A 7,549-nucleotide genomic window follows, 5' to 3' on the forward strand; every position below is an offset into this window, starting at 1 on the left:
ATACAAAATGGGCAATGACTGCCTAGGAAGGAGTCCTGCGGAAAGGGATCTGGGGGTCATAGTGGACCACAAGCTAAATATGAGTCAACAGTGTAACACGGTTGCAAAAAAAAAGCAAACATCATTCTGGGCTGTATTAGCAGGAGTGTTGTAAGCAAGACATGAGAAGTCATTCTTCCGCTCTACTCTGCACTGATACGGCCTCAACTGGAGGATTGTGTCCAGTTCTGGGCACCGCATTTCAGGAAAGATGTGAAGAAATTGGAGAGAGTCCAGAGAAGAGCAACACAAATGATGAAAGGTCTAGAAAACATGACCTATGGGGGAAGATTGAAAAAATTGGGTTTGTTTAGTCTGAAGAAGAGAAGACTGAGAGGGGACATAACAGTTTTCAAGTACATAAAAAGTTGTTACAAGGAGGAGGGAGTAAAATTGTTCTTCTTAACCTCTGAGGACAGGGCAAGAAGCAATGGGCTTAAATTGCAGCAAGGGAGGTTTAGGTTGGACATTAGGAAAAACTTTGTAACTATCAGGGTGGTTAAGCACTGGAATAAATTGCCCAGGGAGGTTGTGGAATCTGTCATTGGAGATGTTTAAGAGCAGGTTAGACAAACACCTGTCAGGGATGGTCTAAATAATACTTAGTCCTGCCATGCGTGCAGGGGACTGGACTAGATGACCTCTCAAGGTCCCTTCCAGTTCTGTCATTTCATAGAATCGCAGGAGGAGGAAGAGCTGGGTGCATTAGTCCATCACAGGATGACCATGAGCCACCAATGCGATGTCGCCATAAAAAAAGCCAATGAGCTCTTGGGTGGCATCAGGCGAGGGGTTTCCAGTCGAGCACAAAGCTCGCAACAGCACTATGCAACAGATGGGGATGGGAAGTGTAGAAGAGTCCGGCATCCACTTGAAGGGAATTTAAGTAGGGGTTGTAGCCTATGAGTAAGGCCACTAAGTGCTCTGGTGATAGAAATGAATAAGTGGAATGTGTTGACCAGAGTTGGAAGCTGGCCAAGCTGCTCAGATTATTAGCATAGTTTTGCAGCCCCAAGGAGTCTGGATAAAGCTCAGATTAGAGCCGGTTGGAATAAAAAGAGAGCGGTGTGTGTGTGTGTGTGAGAGAGATAAAAATGTCAAATTTATTTTCACACTTTTGAGGGCAAAAGTAAAAATTTCACTTAAATGTCCTCAAGTCCTCTCTAACGCTCCCACTTTGACCAGTGCACGTGGCGAGGTGTACCTGAGCCAAGCCTCGGAACTCAAACCCTTCGGGCTCCTGTCCCTACTCAGCGAATCCTGAGCTGCAAACTCTGTCAGAGCCAGGCTCGCTGGCTCCAGTGGATTGTCACTGAGCAGGGTACCCCTCCCTTTAAAGGAACAGATCCAGTATTTCCTCTGGGAACAATAAATCCCCTATGAGGCCTCTGCGAAAGGAGCAGCGCTGGCCCCAAACTGACACGTGTTTGAATGGGAAACATTTTTTGGGAAAAAAATTCACTTAAACCCCCAAATTTCTCTGTCATAGGGTGACTGGCCCCATGGAGGGGAAATGGGGGGCCACCTCCACTTGTGTCATACATAGCTGCCTCCCAGTCCGAGGGAGCAGGACTACATGGGGTCAGGTGTTACTGACTAACACCTAGGTGGGGTCAGGGCCTGATGGACACCTCAGCCTCCTGAGAAGGGCTGGGAGAAGTGACTTAAAAGAGGAATTACAGGAAACAAATTAGTGAGACCCTGAGGCTGGGGCTATCGGAAGCGGGGAGGTAGTGGGAACCTGCTAGGAAAAAGGGTCTTGTGGGAGGCAATGCACAGCTGGGGGGGGGGGGGGGGGGGAGGAGGAACTCTGCAGGGCCTGGGAGTTGGGGTGATGAGCAGGGAACCCCAGTGAGTGAAAGGGATTTAAGTGAAAGCAGCCCGGGGAATCCATGTTCTATAATAGAGCAGAGAAGAACTCAGTGGTAGCGCAGAAGAGGCTGAGAACTGAGCCCACAAGGAGGGCTGAAGAGAAGCCCAAGAGGGCAGAAGGGTTTGCCTGGATGCTCGTTGGACATTTGTCACCCTAGAAGGGGACTGAGCTGGAAAGGCTGGAGGGAGGGTTGGGCTGCAGGAACGGCAGACCATTGAAGAACCAGAATGGCAGATAATAGAGGGTGCTAGAGGAGAAGGTGGCCTGTAATGCTGAGTCCCGGCTGGAGGAGGTGGTGAGGCGTTATGTTCTTATGAACAGGTTTTTTTGATCAAAAACTGAAGTGGGAACTTGAAAAATCAAATCTCTGGCAAACTGATGGTTTTGTTTTCAGTTTTTTCCCTCTCCCTTCCCCCCATTTGTCCTTTCTCCTCCTTTTTCCAGTGGTAACATGGAAACAGAGGAGAGACAGGAGGGATGGGGTACGAAAGGAGGAGGGAAAGCAAACAGGAAAAAAATTCAGGTTTGGTTTGGTTTTTTGTTCCCCAAACAGGAAAATTTCAAAAGAGAAAGTTTCATTGAAGGGGGGAAAAGGCTGTTTTCAGTTGAGAAATATTCTCGATGGGGAAATTTTCTACCAGCTCCAGATTTGAAATGAAATAGGGTTTACTTGGTACCAGTTATGGACTATATTCCTGTCTGGCATGGGCACACTGTGCCTACTCAGCTAGTAGGGGGTAGACACTAACTCAAAGACAAGTAAAAATAACACCAGGAGAAGGGAACCAAGCCACAATACCCACAGCTACCTCTAAACCATAGAGTAAAGAACAGTATATGCATCACGGCTTGCCACTGGATGAATAGACCAAGGTTTCTAACTATCAGAGAAAGGAGGTTCTGGATCAGCCTCCAAATAGGAGCTGTGTGTGTGGGGGGGGGGGGGGGAACCAGCCTAACTAGATTCAAGCTCCATCTACATACATTTATTAATGGAATTGTATGACTGGGTTGCCTGTAATAGCAGGAGAGTGGACTCGGGGCAGAAGAGGTTCCTTCCAGTTCTAATTGCCTATGATCCCTGTCTGTCCAGCTCTGTGTCAAATGCCCTTTACTTGTAGGAATTATTGGCGAGTCTCCTTTAGCTCCAATGGTTCTAAGTTCTATGCTTTTACCTTGCTATTGTAACCCACTGTGTCTCGTCCACTAGAGGATAACAGCCTACTAGTGCTACCAGCTGCTGCAGTTATGACTCTAGCTCCAGTAGCAGAGGGCTGAACTGTACCACTGAAATTCCTGGGTTCAAATCCCATTGCGCCCCCTGCCCCAATGCAGTGGGTTGTGATAGCACCACTGTGACATCTTGAGGGCAGCAGTGAAAGGCTAGCAGAGGGAAAATTTATTAGTTATGCCAATCAGTGTTGTCTGCAGAGCATTCTCCTGCAATTACCTCTCTGAGGCCAGGAAAAAAGCATCAGTCTGAAATGATGATTCTTAATGGATTGTGTTGGGGAAGAGGTGAAACATAAAGGGATGCTGGCTAATTTGTATTTCCCCAATGGTGAAAGAAAATAACCATTAGTCATTGTTCTGCTGTTTGCTTCAGTCATTTGTAGCGAAGAGGCATGTGAATGTATGAATTTATATTAGGACTTTTGTGCAGGCTTTGCTTTTGGTTGACAAAATTGGAGAGGGTTCACGGAAGAGCCATGAGAATGCTTAAAGGGTTGGAAAACCTGCTTTGTAATAGACTCCAGGAACTCCATCTATTTAGCTGAACAAAGAGAAGGTTCAGGGGTGACTTGATCCCAGCCCAGAAGTACCTACTTGGGGAACAGAAATTCAACAATGGGCTTTTCAGTCTAGCAGAGGAAGGTCTAACATGATCCAATGGCTGGAAGTTGAAGCGAGACCAATTCTGACTGGAAATGGAGGTAAATTGTTCAGTGAGGGGGAATTAACCATGGGAATGATTTAGTAAGGGGTGTGGCTTTTCTACCACAGGCGGTTTTCAAATTGAGATGGGCTGTTTTCCTAAAATCTGCTCTAGCTCGAACAGGGATGAATTCAGGGAAGTTCTCTGGCATGGTCTGTGGCTGCAGCTTCCCCTAGGGGAGGCTAGCTCCCTGTCCCGTCTCTTCCGCCCGCAGCCCTGCCACTCCACCCCTGCTCCCGATCAGTCCCCTCCACGCGATCCTCTCTTCCACCCACCCCTCCCCCACCTGCAGGGACATGGTAGTGGCAGGAGGCTCATGGGGTGGGGGGTGGTGGAGGGGAGTAGGGACGTGGTGGGTGGGGGGGGGGCTCGGGAGCGTGAGGGTGGAGTGGAGGAGAGGAGGGACTCAGCCAGGCAGCGGTGGGTGGCGGGGGCTTCTGAGAAGGGGTGGGGCAGGTATGGGAAGACATGGGTGCTGGAATTAGGGGTGCAGGAGGGGCTGCAGCCCCCCCTGGCTGGAAGCAATTTCCATCATAGATGGGTTAGTTTGGTACAATAACTCTCAGCACTCCACTATAAACATTGTTCCAGCCCCCCTGCCAGAAGAGGCGGAGTGCAGGTGGGCCCACCACGGCCCAGAGGGCCAGCAGCGGCTGCACCGGGGAGGTCTATTATACCCACCACCTGTGTTCTCTGGCCTGCGCTAGGCGGGAGAGCTCACTAGATGATCGTTGGGGTCCTTCTGGCCCTGTAATCTATGGCTCCAGTCTTTGCTTTGGGGGCCGGGATTAACCTTAAGACTGCAGCCCATCCATGGGCAGGCCATAGTGAGCGGCCATCAAAGTGCACCACACAGCAACACTCGGGAGAGGTTTCACACCGTTCAAGGCAGAAAGGGAGGAAGAATTCCATATTCAGTTGTACTGGCAAGGGAGACGTCAGGAGCAGGATGCAATTACCCACACTGTAATGCAGGAACAGCATGACATCTACAAAGAGGGCGGTGGGACCTTTAAGGACCCAAGACACTCAGGAATGTGGCTTCACCTGAAAGGCAGTGCCTCCAGCAGCAGCGCTCCCTGGAGCCAGGCTGGGCCATTGCGACTATAATAGTAATCAGGCAGGGGGTTGGAACAGCACCCAGCCGCCCCGTGGAGCTGGGGGCTACGCACTCGGGAAGACATTCCTGCCCATAGGAGCGGACAGTCTAAGGAGACAAGCAGCATGCAGAGACTGGGGGACAGGGCTCAATCATACCTACCTCCCCCTCCACCTGCTCTTCCTAGGGGAGATCTGGAGGGTGAGTGTTGTGGCTGGGGTTGTGGGAGAAGTGACCAGATCCTGACAGTCCCAGCTGGCGCTGTGAGAGGTGTGTGGGGGGGAACTGGGGTTCTCCACAGACCCAGAGAGAAAGGCGTCACATACCGATGACCCTGCCCGACATCCCTGGGTCTCCCAGCCAAGTGCTGACCGGTCTCTAAATGAATTATCCCTGTTGCCATGTTAGGCAGGCCAGGATTATCGCGGCTCCATTGTGCTGGGTGCCTTACAAGCGCTCAGTGAGAGACAGTCCCGGCCCCAGTGTGCTGACCGTCGAAATAGACAAGACAGATACAGGATGGATTTTATTCACCTCACTTTACAGCCGCGGAACTGCACACAGAGAGGCCAGCTTCCCCCGGCCAAACTGGGCAGAGCAGGGGACTGAACTCTGATGGCTTAAGTCCCCGCTGAGCATCTTAACCACAGCTCTCTTCCTTCCGGAGAGATGTAAATCTGCCAAACAATCAGTCGGGCTGCTGGACAACGGAGGTGCTAAAGGAGCACTCAAGGAACACAAGGCTGTTGTGGAGAAGCTAAACGAATCCTTTGCATCTGTCTTCACTGCAGAGGATGTGAGGGAGATTCCCACACCTGAGCTATTCTTTTGAGGAGGCAAATCTGAGGAACTGTCCCAGATTGAGGTGTCATTAGAGGAGGTTTTGGAGCAAATTGGTAAATTAAACAGTAAGGAGTCACCAGGACCAGACGGTATTCACCCAAGAGTTCTGAAGGAACTCACATATGAACCCACAGAACTACTAACCCTGGTATGTAACCCATACTTTAAATCAGCCTCTGGACCAGATGACTGGAGGGCCGCTAATGTGATGCTGGTCTTTAAAAAAGGCTCCAGAGGTGATCCTGGGAATTACAGGCCAGTGAGCCTAACTTCACTATAGTTTCAGCCAATTTGCCTAGTACTAATGAACAAAATTATAAGACACATAGATGAACATGGTATGCTGGGGAAGAGTCAACTTTTGTAAAGGGAAATCATGCCTCACCAATCTATTAGAATTCTTTGAGGGGGTCAACAAGCATATGGATAAGAGTGATCCAGTGGATATAGCATACTGGGACTTCAGAAAGCCTTTGACAAGGTCCCTCACCAAAGGCTCTTAAGCAAAGTAAGGAGCCATGGGATAAGAGGAAAGGTTCTCTTATGAATTGGTAGCTGGTTAAAGATAGAAAACAAAGAGGAGTAAATGGTCCGCTTCCACAATGGGGAGAGGTAAACGGCGGGGTCCCCCAAGGATCTTTGTTAGACCAATGGTGTTCAACATGTAAATGATCTGGAAAAAGGGGTCAATAGTCAGGCTGCAAATGTGGCAGAAGATACAAAATGACTCAAGATAGTTAAATCCAAACCTGACTGTGAAGAGTTACAAAGGGATCTTGCAAAACTGGGTCTTGGGGCAAGAAAATTGCATTTATGAACAGTGAATTTCATCTGCCAAGTAATGCAGATTGGAAAAACATAATCCCAGCTATGCATACAAAATGAGGGGGTCTAAACTAGCTGTTGCCACTCAAGAATAGATCTTGGAGTTGTGGATAGTTCTCTGAAAACATCCGCTCAATGTGCAGTGGCAGTCAAAAAAGCTAGCAATGTTAAGAGAAATTAGGAAAAAGCTAGAAAATAAAACAGAAAATGTCTTAATATAAATCCAGTGTATGCTCTCACTTGAATACTGTGTGCAGTTCTGGTAACCTCATCTCAAAAAAGATATATTATAAGTTGAAAAAGTACAAAGAAGGGCAACAAAAATGATTAGGGGGATGGAACAGCTTCCGTATGAGGAGAGATTAAAAGGATTGGGACTTTTCAGCTTGGAAAAGAGACGACTAAGGGGGGATATGATAGAGGTCTATAAATTCATGACTGATGTGGAGAAAGTAAATAAGGAAGTGTTATTTATCCCTTCACATAACACAAGAACCAGGCGCCACCCAATCATATTAACAGGCAGCAGGTTTAAAACAAATCAAAGGAAGTATTTCTTCACACAACGCACAGTCACCCTGTGGAACTCCTTGCCAAGGGATGTTGTGAAGGCCAAAAGTATAACTGGGTTCAAAAAAGAATTAGATAAGTTCATGGAGGATAGGTCCATCAATGGCTATTAGCCAAGATGGTCAGGGACGCAACCCCATGCTCTGGATGTCCCTAAACCTACTGCCAGAAGCTGGGCGTGCACAAACATGGATTGCTCACCAATTGCCCTGTTCTGTTAATTCCGGCTGAAGCACCTTGCATTAGCTGCCATCTGCAGACAGGCTACTGGGTTAAATGGGCCATTGGTCTGACCCAGGCTGGCCGTTCTGATGGTCTTACCCTCTGCTTTGTTTGAATTTGCTGTGGGAGTCAGAGCACATAG

This window comes from Terrapene carolina, unplaced genomic scaffold (genome assembly GCF_002925995.2).
Source record: "Terrapene carolina triunguis isolate 2854851 unplaced genomic scaffold, T_m_triunguis-2.0 Scaffold633, whole genome shotgun sequence".
Lineage (NCBI taxonomy): Eukaryota > Metazoa > Chordata > Testudines > Emydidae > Terrapene > Terrapene triunguis.